Raw genomic sequence first — 19,832 nt, forward strand, 5'->3', positions numbered from 1 at the left:
ATTTAAGGGTAGGTTAAATCCAGTTTGAAAAAATGAAGGTGAGATTTTATCTAGAAGGTGAGAAAGGCAAATATGACTCAGCTGTGAAAAAGTCTCCTGACAGACAACTTAAGGGGATTACTTACTATGGCAACAAATGGCCATACACGGAAGGAATCGTCAGTCACTATACAGCCGAAATGGTATATAATCGGATGTATAGGGCCTGTGGAATTTGAGACTCCAGGCCAGTATATTTCTGAATACGTCCGAAATTCAGCGGTTTATATGGGAGTCTACTGGTCCCAATACAGCTCATTTAATGCAGTGAGTGCAGACAACTTAATCATTAATTAAAAATTGTAATTAATATTTTTAAAAGTCTTTTTATTTTAACAAATATCATACATTTTTAAGACAAGAATATCAAGAGGTTTTCTCAGGGTTACTCCATGACCTGAATAAAATGTAGGCCTACCTTTTTCATTAAAATGTCAATTTTATATATATATATATATGTATGTATGTATGTGTGTGTGTGTGTGTGTGTGTGTGTGTGTATATATATATATATATATATGTTAATGTGATTGTATATGCACTTGACATTTTTTGCTTTAAGCCCTAGTAAAAATGTCAAAATGATTTTGAACTCAGTGATTGAAACATATGATTTGATTTGATTTGATTTGATTCATATAAGAGTTGTATTTAAGTCATGCATTTTATATGTATTTTTGAATAACGTAAGAGTGTCATCTCATTAACTCATCTCATTAACTCTTAATTTTAAAGCATTGTGTTTTTAATTTAAGCAAAACATATTTATTTATTTATTTATTTATTTTTTAGATGAACTATAATATGAACCTGCCAGGCACTGCAACGTTTCCTTCTCATGACTCAAGATTTACCTGCCCTCACCTTTTGTGACCAGGCAAATTAGATTATTACCTCTTGAAAGAGAGAGAGAGAGAGAGAGAGCGAGAGAGAGAGAGAGAGAATTTGAATTTTAACACTCCTTATATAAAAACATTTTAACATTAAAACATTGTGACAACAGAAACAAAAATCCTAATCCCCCCCCCCCCCAAAAAAAACCATATAATTACAGAATTAAAACTAAATTGTTCTCTTCATCAACTGTACATAAAAAAAAAAACACCAATACCCCAAAAATCATTAAAAGCAAGCAGATTATTTGTCATTTTGTAAAAAGCAGATTATTTGTCATTTTGTCAAAAGCATACACTGCTTTAATTCTAGCAGCTATAAGGGCTTTAAAAGTCAAATCAGGGTCTACTGAATTTCCCCCCCTTAATTTCCATTTTCTTGTCAACCATATTGCCAACTTTGCTTCACCTACTATAAGATTTATCAGAGAAATTTTCTTTCTCTCTGAAGCAACATACTTAGGTCCAAATATAAAATGTATTGGGCTAAAAACTTCCCCAAATTTCCTAAACCATTCCCCCAAAGTCTGAAACAACCCTTTCAGTCTAAAACAGTTTAAAAAAACATGGTCTACAGACTCTTCAAATGTACAAAACGGACACCCCTTTTCCACAGTGGAATCGATATGTGCCACATGTCTGTTTGTGGCTACCGCCCAGTGAATAACCCTCCATTGGAGATCCGCAGTGCGTTTCTCTATGGGAGGCTTATACAGGGACCTCCAGCAGCCCCTAGGGGACGAGTCTGGCCCAAATAGATCCAGCCATTTTGATTCCTTCAGCTTCTTTAGGGAGGCTTGATGAGACACTTTCACACATGTTACATACATTGCTTTCTTAGAGATTTCCTCAAACTTTGTTAGTTCTGGAGTTCTGAAATTGAGAATCGAGTCCTCCATTGGTTGTTCCTCAATGGCAGCAAAAACCCTTATCTCTGGAAAAAAACGATAGCCTTCCTCCTCCAGCGGAGATATCTTGTCAGCCTCAGAAACTTGTCTAAGGACTGAAAGTAAAAAAGAATAAATTTCATTAAGTACCATCTTCATGAACCTAACAGACTTAATGCCCGTCAGGCAACACATCTCCTCAGGACTTTTCCAGGTTTCACCAGCTCTCAGATCTGATATTTTGGTACAACCAGCTTTTGCCATTATAGTCCTTAAACTCTTAAGGTTTAACACCTTAGCTTCTATCAGAGGATTACTGAAAAGTGGTTCAGATTTTATCCAGTCTCCAAGGTTTGAAAAATCTCTCTCCAATTTAAAAGTGGATCTCCATGCTTTTAAAACTGACTGATAGAAAAACGAAGTGCCACTCAAATCCAAGTCTGTCAGCCTTATTAAAAACAACTGCTTGTCATATTTAAAAATGTCCACTTTTTGCAGCAAAGCGCAGGCTGTTTCAATCCAATTTCATCCTCTAGAATATAGCAGTCTCTGTGCAGCTTGAAGTCTGAAGGTCATGAGTCGGCTTTGTACATCTATTAATCCGTGTCCACCTTCATGAATGGGCAAATAAAGCACAGCCACCTTCATCCAATGACATCCAGACCAAACAAAATCAATTAGTCTCTTTTGTATCTCTTGAACAATATCCTCTGGTGGATTAAGCACAGTCATTTTATGCCAGAGCATGGAAGCAACTAGATTATTGGCAACCAGAACCCTTCCCCTATATGATAGCTGAGGTAGCACCCAGTTCCATCTAGACAACTTGGCACATACCTTTTCCACCATACCCTCCCAGTTCTTTCTCTGATACCCCTCCTTTCCTAAATGGACACCAAGAATTTTTCGCCCTTCACTACCCCATTCAACTCCACCTGGAAGTACAGGGAGATTTCTCTCTTGCCAGCTCCCTATAATAAAACCTTCACTTTTTCCCAGTTGACTTTTGCAGATGAGGCCTTTTCATTGATTTTTAAACTTTTTTTATAAAAACAGTTATATCATCAGCATATACAGATATATTAACAGGTCTGTTTTCAAACCCTTTAATTAAAAAACCTTGCAATTTCTTCCTTAACTGACAAAGCAAGGGTTCAATTGCCAGAGAATATAGTTGCCCTGATAAAGGGCAACCTTGTCTAATGCCCCTATGTATTAAAACTGGCCGACTAAGCCCACCTCCTACCTTTAACATGGCCGATGCCCCAGCATATAAAAGTTTTATCCCTGATATGAATTTTTTTCCAATTCCAAAAGCTTTAAGAGTACTGAACAAATAAAAATGATCAACTCTATCAAAAGCCTTTTCTTGGTCAATAGAAAGTATACCCAAATCTTGATCATCCATACATGCTAAATCATTACATCTCTTAATAAAAAAAGATTGTCCATTATAGTTCTGTTGGGTACACAGTAGGTCTGGCTTTTGTGTACCACATACCCAAGGTATTGCTTTAGTCTATTTGAAAAACACTTTGCAAGAATCTTATAGTCTGTGCATAATAAAGCAACAGGTCTCCAGTTTTTTAAAAGACCAAGGTCACCCTTCTTGGGCAGTAAAGACAATATAGCTCTTTTACAACTTGTTGGTAATTCTTTCTTTTTAAAAGAAACTTTAAAAACCTCTAACATGTCTTCTTTAAATAAGTCCCAGAAATGTTTATAAAATTCTGCAGGAAGTCCATCAATACCAGGGGCCCGACCAACAGAAAGTTGTTGAACTGCTTTTGACAATTCCTGTATTAGTATTTCAGAGTCTAATTCCTTTTGCTGCTCAGCACTCAATTTAGGCAGATCCTTAAGTAAAAAGTCCATACTAGAGCCATCACACTCTTGTGCTTTAAACAGTTCATTATAAAAGTCCATTGCATCTCTTTTGGATCAGACGTCAAAGTTCCATTAGTTTTCTCTCCGATTCTTTTCTTTCTAGACTAAAAAAGAAAGAACTAGGAGCGTCCATATCCTTCAACGAGGAAAACCGGGCTCTGATTAAAGCTCCTTTTGCATGTTCATGAAGAAGAGAACCTAAAACATTCTTTTTTTTCTTCAACATTCCCACATCTGCTAAATTATTGTTACTTACACTCATTTCAAGTTGTTCAATGTCTCTTTCAAGTTCTCTAATAGTTTTTTTAAACAAACTATTATTGTGAGCAGTATAATTTTGACAGAACATTCTTATTTGGGTTTTTCCCACCTCCCACCATTGTACAATATCATCATATTCACTTTACTTTTCTCTCCATTCATGCCACAATAAAACAAACTTTTCACAAAAAACTACATCATGCAATAATTTAACATTAAAATGCCAATAAAAACTAGAGCGTTGTGATTTTTTAAAACTTATTTCAAATAAACACAAATGATGATCAGAAAAACCATTCGGAGAAATAATAGATTTTAAAACTCTATTATTCCTATTTCTACTAATATAAAACCTATCTAACCTAGCTGAACTAATATGTGCATTGGACGCTTTAACCCAGGTGTTCTGTCTTGCCTTTGGATGCTGTTCTCTCCATACATCAAATAAATCATAATTTCTAATAATATTACTTAAAACATTTACTGAGGGAGGGCAGGGTTCCTCTCCATTTCTATCTAAAGTAAAATCTAGGGTACAATTCCAGTCACCACCTAAAATTAAAAAAGCATTCTTATCAAATTGCCTTAAACCATCTTGTACTTTATTAAAAAACCTAGTTCTCTCTGCTCCATTATTTGGAGCATAGATATTAACAAGTACAAACAGTTGGCCCATTATATCAACTTGAACAGCTAAACACCGTCCTCTTTCTATCTCACAAGAAGAAACAACAGTCATATTTAAATTTTTCCCAAATAAAATAGCAACACCCCCACCTACATTAGAGCCATGATTAAAAAAGATATTTCCTTCCCACAACATTTTCCAGTCTATTTCATTTGTCATGTCACTATGAGTTTCTTGTAAAAAAAATAATATTTTTGTTCTTAGTCTGAATATATTCTGATAAAACTGCCCTTTTATTTCTATCCCTCCCACCATTAATATTAATTGTTCCTAATTTTAAGCTCTCCATGAAAAGAGGGAAAAGAAAAAGAACAAGAAGAGAGAAGGAAAACAATCTAAAACAAGACAGAAGATTTACCCCTTGTGACATTAACATGGTTTGGTTAGACTTTTAGTTGAGGTTTTCCCTCTCCATAAGTTTGTGACAATTTTCTTCAATCTAAACCGTTTCCTTCTACTAAGCTCATCAAACCCCACAGACTTCTGTATTTTTCCCACTGAAATCAAAAACGTATTGATGTCTGGGAAAAACTTTCGCACTTCAACTGTTCTGCCAAATGTTTCATCTAAGAAATCATTAATTTCTTTTACAGTGTAGAGCTGTTCATCTCCACACTGAGAAGGGATGTCTGACATTTCAGAAATGTTATCATCATCACCTATCTCTTCCATACCATCACTAGCTCCTGTCTCCTCTATCTGTGAAAGAGAAGACTGTTCTGCACTTGCATTCTTGAGGCCGAGATGATGTTCTCAAAGCCAATCTGTTCACCCACAGCCACGAGCACATCTTCCACAGACGCACCGGCATCAGGCACACACCTGACTCCATGACGGAGTGAAAGAGAAGAATTCCACTCACTCGGGTGAGCTTCCATCTCCACACCCCGCCACGAGGTCAGAAAACAAACAAACAAGCAAGCAAACAAACACACACATAAAATAAATAAATGAAAAAAAAACAAAAAAAAAAAAAAAAAAAAAACAAACCAACCCAAAAAGGAAATAGGAGAAAAGAGTCGCTCTTCTCACGCGTAAAATGCTCACACACCCAACAATCCCAACATGCAAAGCGAGAGAGAGAGAGAGAGAGAGAGAGGGGGGGGGGGGGGGGGGGGGTTTTATACAGAATTATTATTATTATTATTATTATTATTATTATTATTATTATTATTATTATTATTATTATGTTCATAATGTCTTGTTAAATGCTTATTTTATTTTATATTGTATAGTGTATATTGTTCTTATATATATATATATATATATATATATATATATATATATATATATATATATATATATATATATATATATATATATTGTGATTATTATTATTATTCATTACCTGGCACCTTATTTTAATTATATTTTGATTGTTATTTGTTACTATTTTATTATTATTATTTGTCTTGCATTATCTGTTTTGTGTATTAATGCTTTGGCAATATTGTATGTAATCATGCTAATAAAGTACTTTAAATTGAAATTAGAGAGAGAGAGAGAGAGAGAGAGAGAGAGAGAGAGAGAGAGAGAGAGAGAGAGAGAGAGAGAGAGAGAGAGGGGGGGGGGGGGAGGGATGAGGAGGAGGCAGTGAGGGTTGAATGTCATGAGGGCTGTGTGAGGTGGGTGGGCAGCACTTTCATTCGAGCAGTGACGGTACTTTTCACCATTACTTAAAGAGGACAGACGAGCACCCTCCTGATTCTGAGCCGCTCGTGGACTTTAACCGCGTGAGGACAATCTACAAGAACTGAAATCACCGGGACTCTCCTGCTTTCTCCTCTTCTGTGGGTGTGTGTGTGAGAGAGAGAGAGAGAGAGAGGGAGAGAGAGAGAGAGAGAGAGACTGATGCGGGATGCACTGCGTGAGTCTGTCCGGAGAGACTCTGGATCTTAAGCCGACATGGTGGGTTTGAGTGATACGGAGACCGTATGCTAAATTCCTGACGGGAGTAATGAATGATTTCACACGCGCGCGGGAGTGAAAACGAGCGCACCCGTAACTATTGCTGTCAACGAGCTGTTTTAAGGGAAATGAAGAAATGAAATAACTCAAATAAGCAGCGTGAGTAAACATATATGATAATTAAAAGAATAACTAACATCTTGTCATGTTCTTAGAGAGAGTAATTTAATTGAACTGAGTGTCATTAGTTGATCTTTGCGTTACTCTTGGACAGGGATGTTTTTGGGATTATATGTGATCCATGTCTTTAAGGATATATCCCTCTTTACATTGAGCAGACTCGTAGCAATCTATAGCGGCATTTAAAGAGATTAAACTGAGACCGCACACATGTACATATTTATTTTATTCTTCACTCAACCTCTCTCTCTAGATCCGCATCTTTAGCCTTCTGAATTTATATGAGGGAAAATCGATTATTTTCTCTTAAGTTTTTATTTTATTTTTTATTATTCATTCAAGGCATGTCTGGTAAAATTAACTCAACGGCGACTGGGGTGGAGGGACCTCATGAGTTATCGTCCACGTTTCGGTCGACAGAAGCTTCATTAGTTAGAGATGATACAGTCACCCTGTGCTTTATTTGGAGATCAATTTCAACACGTTTCCATGTAAATACAAGAAATGGAGGAGCTTTGAAATCAGTCAGGAGTTTCAGTCACTCTGAAGCATGTCACAGAGTGACGAAACACATTGACATTGAGATCCTGCTCGGTCTTATCGGAGTTCTTATTTGGAGTTCTTATAAAGTAATGGCACAATTACTCTAAAATGGCATTAATGGTCATTTGTTGCAATTTGGTAAACGTGTGAATGCGTTCTCCTTAGAGGAATACTCCGGGTTCAACACGCGTTCAGCTCAATCGACATCATTTGTTTCATAATATTGATTACCACATAAATTAATTTCGACTTGTCCTACCTTTTCTTTAAATAAAAGCAAAAATCTGTGTTCCAGTGAGGCTCTTACTATTAGGGTTGGGAGGGTTACGTTTAAAATGTATTCCACTACATATTACAGAATACATTCTATCAAATTTAATTTGTAACGTATTCTTTTAGATTACTCAAAGTCAGTAACATAATCTGAATACTCTGGATTAGTTCTTCAGCACTGGCAGATTTTTTTTTTTTTTTTTTCACTCCATTTGAATATAAACAGTTTCTTTAAAAAAATGAAAAACAAACATCTGCCAGCACAATAAGCCAAAATACACTTAGATTATTAATAATAATAATAATAATAATAATAATAATAATACAAATAATAATAATAATAATAATAATAAAATCTGAAAAAAGCCTAAATATCTTAATGCAAAGTAAATTTATCACAATTTATTTATTTATTTTTATATTTATAAAAAAAAAAAAAAAAAAAAAAAGGAAATTCTCATCAAGAATAAGATTTTTGCAGCATAACTTTGCCCTAATATCAAAGGACTTACTAGAGAAAAACATTGTCTTGATAAATAATAATAATAATAAATTAATCGTGGCTGGTAACATGTGCATGTAAAAGGGCTAGAAATATCATTTTAGCATAAAGTTAAATGTTTACATAAAAATGTACACAAGGTTAACTATTTCTGCTGCCCAAACTTACTTCAAAACCCCACAGAGTGGACAAAACCACATCTTTTTCCTCAATGACGTCATATCCAACTTTTCCCTCATAAAAGTGTAAAAGCAGTCTCTGTCTGCTCCTATGATTGTAACACATTTAGAGTTTCACCGCTGTTCAAATGTTCCTCGGATCACATCATTTATACAAATAAATGTTTTCCAACTGAATAGACTAAATATTAAATGAAACAAATGACAATAAAATGCAAAGTAATCACTTCAGTAATCAAAATACTTTTTGAATGTAACTGTATTCTGGTTACCAACCATTTAAATTGTAACTGTAGTGGAATACAGAACTCATATTTTGTATTTTGAATACGTAATCCCGATACATGTATTCCGTTACTCCCCAACCCTGCTTACGATGGAAGTGAATCGGGGGCCAATTGGTAAACGTTAAAATACTCACTATTTCAAAAGTATATCCATAAACAGTATGTGAACAATATGCATGTTAACATGATTTTAGTGTGATAAAATAGCCTACTAACCCTTTCTCTGTAAAGTTATAGCCAATTTTACAACATTGTTGGCATGACGATGTAATGTCAACAAACCCTATAATTACTGTAAAAATGACAATTTATACAACTTTATAGCTCAAATAATACATGAGCTTTAGCAGAAGAATTAATTTAAGTGCTTTTAATAAAATTACAAGCTTCACATTTCTGCCTTTAAACCCTCCAAAAATGGGCCCCATTCACTTTCATTGTAAGTGCCTCACTGTAACCTCGATTTTTGCTTTTTTTAAAGAAAAGGAGGGACGAGTCAAAATTATTTTTTGTGGTAATCAAAATTATGCCACAAATGCTGTCGATTGAGCTTAACTTGTATCGAATCTGGAATATTCCTTTAACATCAAGGATGAAATGGAGTATGGGGGTGCAGTACTTCAGTGAAGTGATAACCAACAAGGTTATTCACCAGTGAAGCTATACAGCAGTGAAGTTGTTATAACCAGGGTCCGAAATGAACTTTTTTGCTGCCAACCAAGGTGGCTGGTAAATGAAAAAATGAACTTGCCAGTCAGATTTTTTAATTGCATTTCACATGTGGATTTGACAGACACGAGAGGCAAATAAACAATAGGATACTGTAAGCAAGTTCTTTGTCAGATTATTCAGTTACTGCAACAAAACTCATGTGTATCTAAAATGTTGTCTTGTGCACAACCAAACAAACCAAAATGTAACTTATTTTTCACTATAAATTGTGAGCGATCATGATTTGAAGCACAATCACACTTCTTTGTGCTTGATGTTTAAGTAATTGAATTCTGTCAGATTCATCAAATCACTGCTCCAAATGATTCATAATTTTTTTTTTATTTTTTTTTTTTTTATTCGCTAAAATGAGTTGCGCTATTGTTGATTCACTTAAAAGAACAAGAAAAAAGTAATTTGTTTGGAAATCGAACTACACTGGTCACGCTTTGTTTCGCACTGTATATCCAGTAACGAGGTGTGGTGGTGGGGGTGTGGTGGAGCGCCGGCTTGTGAATGGAGAGCGAGATCAGGAGATGAGAACGGTGAGGATCATCACCTGTCAATGATTGTCTTTAACAGCTGTTTGTCATTTAAGAGCGAGCCAAACACCAGTGAAGGGGAAGAGAAACACACGCAGCAGAGTGCTCTGTGTACATGTTATCCTATGCTGAAAAGTGAGTTTGTGTTGGAGAAATATATACCCTTTTGAGTTGGATCTCGCCGTCTCCCACTTCATCCTTGCAGAGAGTTAAAGAACTTGTCACAGTGGGGCCAACCCAGGATTTAAGGAGGAAGAAAGCCGCCATGGAAGCCTCACCTCTGGAAGGAGTTTTCAAGACCCTCGCCAGCATCTACCAGTTCCAGCATCAGGCCCTCCTCGAGCTGTGCGCAGAGCAGCAGCAGCAGTTCATTTGCGCCTCTCCAGGCTCAAGCGGAGGACCCGCAGGTGCTTGCTACCCCAGGAGAGGGCTGCCGCTACCACCCCATAGCCCACGACTGCCCCGCCCCAGGTGCCGCTCATCAAGATGTGTCCCCAAGACAATCTGGAGGCCTTCCTGGAGCTCTTTGAGCAGGTGGTGGGGGCATGTGGTAGGCCGAACACCCAGTGGGCGGTTCCGGGGAGGCCCAACTCGTGGTGCAGCAGTTACCAGCGGAGAACCTCCTGGTGTATGCGGACTTAAGGAAAGCCATCCTGCAGCGGGTTGGTCAGACACCGGAGCAACAGCACCAACACTTCCACGTGCTGACCCTTGGTGAGCACAGCTGCCCGTTTGCCTTTGCTCAGCAGCTCCGGGACACCTGCCAGAGGTGGTTGCTGTCTGAGCAACGCAACGTCGGGACTGTGATCGATCTGGTGGTACTAGAGCAGTTTATTGCTCGGCTTCTGAGAGTGAATATCAAGCCTTGGTGGATTCAGGTTGTAATCAAACCTCCATTCACCAAAGCTTGGTTCAATCTGAGATGTGCATGGGGATATCCAAAGTTACCCTGTAGTGATGGTCACTGTTCAGTTTTGGGGAAAAAAACATAAGGTCGAGGCTGCGGTTAATTCCCGCCTCACCCATGCACTAATCTTGGTAACAAATTGGCTGGCATTTACTACCTTATTAAGGGGAATGTGCGTGGATGGGTCCTGCAACAAAACGTATTGGTGTGTGGTGTTTGACTCGCTGGCTGGGGAGGCGGAGCTATGGCGGTCTGTGTCAGCTCCACTTTAGGAGGAAATAAGGAAGGGGAAATCTCGGATTCCCCAGCCCTTAGAGGATTCCCTGCTGGGGATTTCCCTCTGGAGCAGACACGAGATGAGACTCTTAGGCATGCCTTTGATCAAGTGAATGTGATTGATGGTCAGTGCCTCCAGCCAGACATTGCACTCGAATATCCGTATTTTTCAATGATCAAGTATTGTTTGTATCAAGTGATGCAATAACGCTCAGACAAAGGAGGATACAACACAATTTTGAATGGCGCGGAGCCATCGGGAAATGTTATTCTAGACGGCTCATTATAATCTGATAGCAGGTCACTTAGGGCAGGAAAAGACACTGAACCATCTAATGGCAGGGCGTTTGCGGGGATGTTCGCAGTTGGTGTGCGGCACGCCATGAATGGTAACTGGTGAATCTGTTGGCCACCCCAAGAGCGCCATTGCGCCCCCTTCCATTGATCGAGGTCCCCTTTGAAAGAATTGGTATGGACCTCATTGGGCCATTATAGCAGACGGCACACGGGCATTGCCTTGTGTTTGCTCTGGTGGACTACGCAACGTGATATCCGGAAGCAGTGCCTCTGCGCAACATCTCAGCATGTAGTGTTGCAGAGGCACTCTTCAGAATAATCTTCTGAGTGGGGATGCTGAAAGAAATTCTCGCTGACCAGGGCACTAAATTTATTTCACGTACACTACGCAAACTGTATGAATTATTGGGGATTAAATCAATTCAGACCAGCGTTTACCACCCCCAAACAGATGGCTTGGTCAAACGATTTAATCAGTCACTAAAGAATGATTCGTAAGTTCGTGCACGAAGACACTCGAAAGTGGGACTCTATTATTTGCAGTACTAGAGGTCCCGCAAGCCTCCATGGGGTTCTTCTCATTTGAATTACTGTACGGGTGTTGACTGCATGGCAGGCTCGACATCCTATGGGAAAATTGGGAGGTGGGACCATCAAACAGCAAAAACAAAATTCAATATGTTCTTACCCTGAGAGCAAAACTCCACACACTGGGGCAATTAACACAGGAGAATTAGCTCCAGGCTCAAGAACATCAAAGCCGGCTGTATAATAGGGTTACTCGGCTATGGGAATTTACACCTTGAACATGAATTACTTGATAGTCCTTGAATTACTCCCCACATCGAGCTCTAAATTACTTGCCAAGTGGCAAGGGCCATTTGAGGTCACATGGTGAGTCGGGGAAATCTATTATGAGGTTAAACGCACGGATAGAGGCAGAGCACGTCAAATTTACCACCTCAGTCTTCTAAAACCATGGAGAGAGGCGGTCCGTGACTTTGGCGATGGTGATTCTGGAGATGGAGGAGCTCGGACCGGAGGTGAACTTAAAAGCCATCGATCGAGTCACCCCGGTCACTTGCGGAGACCACCTCTCACCGTCACACGTCACAGAGTTTGCCAGGTTGCAAAGAGAATTCTCAGATGTGTTCTCACCTCTTCCCGGTCGTACGAATCTCATAGAGCACCATACCGAAACGACCCCAGGGGTAGTGGTATGCAGTTGTCCCTACCGACTACCCGAACACAAAAAAAAGTGGTTCAGGAAGAATTAAAGGCCATGCTGGATGGGGTAATAGAAGAATCCCACAGTGACTGGGCCAGCCCGGTGGTGTTGGTTCCGAAGAGCGACGGCTTGGTCCGGTTCTGTGTGGATTATAGAAAAGTCAATGCAGTGTCTAAATTTGAGGCGTACCCAATGCCTCGGATTGAACAGCTTAATTTAAAGACACTGGATTTAAAGAAGGGATATTGGCAGATCCCTTTAACTCCCATGGCGTTATTTGTGAAAGTTTTTGATGTTGCAAAACTGTCTCAGGACATTTTTGAATGTGGCCAGCGTGTTTGTGGTCTGTTGCTCAGCGCAGTGGTAGTATTATGAGCATTATACTGCTGTAAGCACTTCTGATCAGTGAAGAGAAGCAAATGGGAGCTATACCATGACATGGTTTAAAGAGCGCTGAGGCAATTACACAGAGGTCAAAGTCTTAGACATGCATCTGACCTTCATCCGCCTTGTGTTGGAGTTGACCTCTGACCTTTTCATGCCCATAATACAGCTTGACACGTCTTAGAACTGACCAGAGGTCTTATAACCTACTAATAGGAGAAAAGAGGTTGGTAAAGGTCGTTGAGTGTGTATGTGTGTGCATATGTGGAATAGTGAGGATATCATTATATATCGCTGTTTTTTTTTTAATGTTTGGACTGGAGTATCATGCTGTGTGCAATCTGGGTTTAGACTGTATTCATGTGCTCTGTGGACACCTTAGGGAACACATTTCAGCGTTAGCCTTGAGTAGCAATGCCTGAAATGATTTCCATTCACAGAGCCAGGCAGATGTTGATGGAAGGAGAGAAAAGCTGGAAGGCAGAGAAGAAAATAGATAGAGAAACAGCTGGAGAGAGACTAAGATGGACAGAAGCACAGCAAGTAAAGCAGCACCTTGAGAAGGAGGGAACGACTAAAAAGGAGCAGAATGTTCTATGTAAAAGGTAGATGTTACACAGTCAGGGTTGGTTTAAGGATGGATTGACTAGTCGTTCACCAACAGACTAGTCTGTAAGTGAGGTTGACTAGTTTATCAAGAATCATTTTATTTTTAATTTATTTTTGGCCTTGTTATTTCTAGTGGTAGTGCTTTAAAGGGGATTAATTTAGAATTTCTCTAAGAGGATTTTGGGTGCTGACAGTGTGTTGTGCTTTAACATGCTGTTAGACTGTTAGGATGGTAAATTCTCTTAGAGAAGTTGAGGCTTTAAATTTATCCCACTGCAAAGACAAAACGCAGTAACTACACATTTGGTAAAAATTTCGTTATTACTGAAATCAGATCTTTTGAAAACTGAGTGTGGGAAAATAATATCAAATCAATATAAATTCAGTATAAAACTTCAAAGCCATATTTTCAGTGTCACAGTGTAGTTTTTTGTTTCTGTTTTTTTTAGGGCAGTAAAGATGTTCCACAGCAGGCATTAAAAGAATACTTAAGGAACAAAATCAACTCCTTTAACAAAACATTAAGACAATAATGTCAGACTTGAAACTGGCTGCTTTTATAATGCATAATCAATAGGTTGTTGCATATCTGTTAGTTACCCTATAGAAGGACTGCGCAGTTTAGAATTGTTAGTTTATTTACACATGCAGGGTAACGTCTTTGACTATTGCATCATGTTTTGCACTGTTTTTTCACTGTCTTGCACCATGAGAGTTGCATTTTTATGATTGTGTGTCTTTTAAATTTTAAAAATGTGTCTCAAGACCCTTACATTCTGTTCCATTCTATTGCGCTCCTTCCAGCTATTTGTAAATACAAGAATGTGCCCTATGTGAATGCCCCCTAAGAAATGTGTCTGGACACTGTGTATGGTGGATATCTGCATAATTATACAGGGCTTCCTTAAGACCACTGGTTCTAAACCTTATTGATTTTTCGAAGAAAATATTTGAAGGCTATCGATCGGTTGTTCAGGCAAGGTACCAAATAGTCAATTACGAAAATAACACATCATTGTTGTGTTATGGTGATTTGGCCTCTCTCTCAATGTCGCAGCAGTATATAAGCCAAAATATTGTAGCTGAATATAACCCAAATGAAATCTGAATCAGAAAGAGCCTTATTACCAAGTATGCTTACACACAAGAAAACACTTCCAGTATACACACAAAACAACTAGACACTGTACATACAACAGTATACATACAACAACTAGACACAGAATTAAAAAATAAAATAAAAAATAAAAAAACTATGAAAGAAAGACAGACAAAACACATATACAAAAGAGTTGCTGCACATATTTACAGTCTTTATGCTATGTACAGATATGTGCAAATGGCAGTTAGAGGCAAGGGTGTGTACATTTAGTATGAATAAAACTGACCTCTCTGCCAAGTATGTAGTCTCTGATGTGTAAAGGAAAGATCCAGGCCAGTCCTGATGTCTCCAGTATACACCTTTACCTCACTCAGCCTCCTTCAGCTGTCTGATTCATGTCTAATCAGCTACTGTCTGCTGGGATTCCCCTGGGACGGCAGCAGCAGGTGAGGCCAGCAGAGGTTTAGTGCTCCGACAGAAAGGGAACAGTCGGGGAGGTCGGGAATTCAGGCTCCAGGGCGTAATAGAGTGCTTATGTATTGGGCTGAGACACTACAGTTGCAGGCCCAGATGGGTTAAGAGAGCTGTTTAGAAGAGAATGGCTGAGTTAGGAGGACAAAATGAATGTGTGAAGGGGCTGCTGTTGAGAAGGGTTGATTTAGAGAAGATATAAGACATGAGGTCTGGGCTGAGGGTGATGAGAGAGTGAGACAGATGCTCAGGGTGGATAAGGGTGTGTGAATGATGACAGAATGTGCATTTTTTGGTGAACTGTCCTGTTAATGAATCAAAATGAATGATTTATCCATGTTTTCAATATTATTAGTACTCATATTTGCTTTAGAATTAGTCTTAGTATTCAAATAGTTTTCAAGACATTGGCTTTGAAAAGACTTATAGCTACCTCTATGCATTTATTTCCCCTTTCTAAGTAGCAAACTGAAATATTTATAGAGGTTTGCCAAAGCCAAGGGCACTGGGCAGAGGTGCATTTTCATGTCTAGCTAAGTGAAGCTTGGAATCTGAACTTTTCTCTTTAATGTACAACAGCGAGACTGGTGTTGTCTGAAAACCATCAAATGACACCGTACCTCTGCAATAATAGGGGTTCAGAATATTCATTCTTGGGTTCTCGGAAAGGCTCAACATTGCTGCAACAATGGCGTTGTGAGTGCTCGGTTAAAAAAAAAGCATGTTTGTGTATGATAGAGAGAGAACGCCTCATCTCTACACTCTAGGGATGATGTTTTTATAGCCTTTCAGAAGAGATGTTCCTATACAAGCCATTAGTTCAGTTCCACTCTAGGGTCAAACATTCTTTCTATATCAGATCTTCCAGCAGAGTTTCAACTAAGAAAATTTGGTGCCTGTCAACATATCTGTGATTGATACTGTTTGCCAGAAAAATGGGAAAAAATCTGGTTATCTGATTTGCTTGTTCATTTTCATTTTTATTTATTTTCATATTTGTGTGTTAATTTTTGAGTTACATGATGGGATATGCAATATAATAGTAGTGCACTCAAATAATAAACACTTTTTTTTTTCTCCATTATTCAGAATACAGTGTATATCCAAATCTGATTGCGATTTCCTCTTAACGATTCTGGTTCCTTACCAGTTAAAAAATGTTTCTTTAAGAAACATTTGGAAATAATTATAAATGCAAATAATATTGGATTTACTGCCTTCAGCAGCCTGTTACAAAATGATGAGATCATTTCATTTTGTATTGCAGAAGGTGTTTACACAGACTAATTAACATGTAATTTATATATATATATACTAATTACAACAAAAGTCATAATGTGTATCTTTAATAACACATTGTCATATCAAGCCTTTAGTACACATAACACAGTAACAATTCTTGGTTCATTACACCGTGTAACATTTTTTTTCTTTTTTTTTTTTTTTTGGTTCCTGGGTAGTAAATGTTATTTCCTAATTGCTTATGCCTCAAAAGTATAGAAAATGGCTGTTATTCCCCACAAACTTTGCTTTTGTGACCAGGACAGTGATATTTTGAAATTGACATATTTTCCAGAACATTCCAGATAGATTCAGTGCTGAGTAAACTTGGAGAAACTTTCCAGTAATATGAATAGTAGTATAAATACAGGGGCCTTAAGCCCACCAGTTCAGTTTAGTTCCAGCTGCCTCAGTGGATACATATCTGCATTTTTCTGAGATGGCATCAAGAGGCTGCAAGCATCCGGCAGATGCATTTTGCTATGTCTGCGGACAATTTATCAAGACAAGAGCGAAAAAGTACTCCGTGGAAGCATCTGCTAAGATGTGTGAGTCCTACAAGGCATATTTCAGCATGCCTGTCGGGGATCAAGATAAACCCTGGGCACCTCATTTCACCTGCGAGCACTGCAAAAAAAACTCTGGAAGATAAGATGGACAATTGTTGCTCGGAATTTTGTTATAAAATTTGTTAATTTTAAAATTGTAAAAGTTTTTAATTTTAAAATGTTTTATAATTTTCAATGTTATTGAAAAAATATATCATATATAAAAAAAATTTGTAGGATGGTACAGAGGGGAAAAGAGAGCCATGAAGTTCGCTATCCCAAGAATTTTGCGGGAACCCACTGACCACTCAAGCAACTGCTACTTCTGCATGGTGGACCCTTCCAAACGTCAGACTGGCAAGAATGCACCTGCTATCACGTATCCTGATCTTCCTTCATCCATCGCCCCGGTACAACACTGCCACGAGCTGCCCGTACCCACTCCTCCGGAGAGAGAGCAGCCATCTTTAGAAGAGAGCATTAAGTCAGAGAGCAAGGAAGACGTTGTAGACCCAGATGACAATTTCAGAAGTGGAGCTGAGGAGAGAAACCCAAATTACCCCAACCAAAAAGACCTCAATGACTTGATTAGAGATCTTGGTCTCACCAAGTCCAATGCTGAGCTTTTAACGTCTAGGCTCAAGCAGTGGAACTTTTTTGATGAAAGTGTGCAAGTCGCAGATCAGAGGAAGCGCCACCAAACTTTTTCCAGCTTCTTCACCCGTCAAGAGGGGCTCTGCTTCTGCCACAATGTGACCAGTCTGTTCGAGGCAATCGGAATCGCTTGTAACCAGAATGAGTGGGGCCTCTACATTGACAGCTCAACCAGGAGCCTCAAAGCCGTGCTGCTCCATAATGGTAACAAGTACCCGTCTCTTCCCCTGGCTCACTCGGTGCACCTCAAAGAGGATTACAAGAGCATCAAGACCTTGCTGGACACCTTGAAGTATGATGAGTACATTTGGGGGCTGATTCGTGAAAGTGATTTACAGTATAATCGTACATCTCGAAAAACTACTCCTAAATCTTTTGTAGTCATTTTTGTATTACTTTAGTATAAAATACATGTTAATTTGGATTCATATGTTGTTTTTTCTGACTTTATGTGAACGAAAAGTTACAAATCCGCCTGTTTTTTCATTGGAAATAGGTACATTTAAAAATATCACTGTCCTGGTCACAAAAGCAAAGTTTGTGGGGAATAATAGCCATTTTCTATACTTTTGAGGCATAAGCAATTAGGAAATAACACTTACTACCCAGGAACAAAAACTGTAACATACATAGTTACATAGTGTTATGGGTCGGATATGATGAAATTAATGACTTCAGTAAGGTTTTCACTAAAAAGAATCAGCTGATAACAGTCATTCAGGAGTTGGCACTGTATGTTTTGCTGTGTAGATTCAAAAGAACCGACTTATAAGAGTCATTTGTTCAGAAATCAGACTACGTTGGTTGTGCTGTATGTTTTATGCAGCGGTGTAGTAGTTTCTGAAGAGGTGGGCATACAGTGAATTTATGAAGGACATAAAAAAACATGCACCCCTTCTCTAAAATTCATATATTTACATTTATTTACAGTATATATGTAAAATGTGTAAAAAATATTTTTTTTCCAATAAAAGTTTTTTGGCCGTTGTAATTATAGTTCCACATGAATTTACAAAATGTACTGTATATCAGGGTAAGTTTCTGTCAGGATCTTGTCACCTTTATCAGTCAGGTTTATTGTGGTGACAGGATCCTGACACGTATGTTCTATGTCTCTGTGTGAGCGCGCGGCTTTGGTTGTTTTCCTTGCCTTGTGCTCTTCTGTCTAGACTGTGTTTCATGTTCGGATCATGGTGTCTGGATACTGACTCTTCGGTCTGGTTTTGTCTTTTTTCTGAGTCGTGACCCAGACACTCATGCTCCATGTCTTGTCTTTGTGAGCGGATGGCTTCGTGTTCGGTTTTGGGTCTCTTGCCATGCGCTCTTGTCTGGTCTTGTCTTTGTATTTGAGCACATGGCTGATGATGGCTTCATTGCCGTGTGCTTTATTGTCTTGTCTTTGTATTTGTTTGAGCACATGGCCAATAATGACTTCATTGCCATGTGCTCTTCCTGTCCGGTCTGTTGTGTTTTTGTGAGCATATGGTTCTTGTTAAGTTGTTTGCCATGTGCTCTTCTGCCTCTTGTCCTGACCTTGTTACCTCATTATTAGTTTATTTGCTTCACCTGCTTTCCTTATTACCCTCCTCATTTTCTTTCCTATTTAACTCCATGGTGTTTTTTGTCTTGTGCCAGTTCGCTGTGGTTTATCACCCTGTTAGGTTCTCCCATGTCTGTTCCAGCTCAGAGCATCAAACCTAGTCTGCTCTGCAGTGTCCTGCCCTGGACCTTTGAGTTTTCCCCATCGGGGTAGTTTTTTTACTATTAAAAGCCCATTCTTCTTCACCCTCTCTTCTACCGTTCCCCTCAGTTTCTTGCTGACATGATGTACTGAAAAACTAAGAACCATGGTATGGTAACTTGATGTTAAATATGTATTTAAATTTATAGGTCTTATAAATATAATTGGATAGCAAATATCCAATCGCGTCTTAAATGTACGTTCTGATTGGTGGATCAGCTTAGTCGAACTATCTGTCTTGCCTGTGCCATCAGTTGCGCTCCCGCCTCCCACTGCTCCGTGCGTGTTTAGAGAGAATCTCTGTACACTTTTTAAAATAATAATAATAAAAATAATAATAATAATAATAAAAACACATTTCAAACAAAGGTGCTGAGGCATCGTGTTATTAGACTGAAAAAGTTCCAGGTCAAATGCCTACTCGTTGTACTGGCGGCCATATGTATTATCACTTATTTTAGGTGGGCATACGCAAAATCCTAAGAAAGATAGAAGGGCAAACGGAGTATGCCTGCGTATGCCCTAGACTGCACTACTGGTTTCATGTAGTGTTG

The 19,832-nt window shown here is 38.6% G+C and overlaps 1 protein-coding gene across 1 annotated transcript in view; it reads left to right on the forward strand.

Moving 5' to 3' along the window:
* Window positions 1–6,352: 6,352 nt before the first annotated feature.
* pcdh15a (protocadherin-related 15a) overlaps window positions 6,353–19,832 on the forward strand; it is a 283,761-nt gene continuing 270,281 nt past the window's right edge. Inside the window, exon 1 of the mRNA XM_051648198.1 lies at window positions 6,353–6,563. The gene's annotated coding sequence lies outside the window, so the exon portion shown is untranslated. The remainder of the gene's footprint in view (window positions 6,564–19,832) is intronic.

Source organism: Myxocyprinus asiaticus, chromosome 21 (genome assembly GCF_019703515.2).
Source record: "Myxocyprinus asiaticus isolate MX2 ecotype Aquarium Trade chromosome 21, UBuf_Myxa_2, whole genome shotgun sequence".
NCBI classification, from domain to species: Eukaryota; Metazoa; Chordata; class Actinopteri; order Cypriniformes; family Catostomidae; genus Myxocyprinus; species Myxocyprinus asiaticus.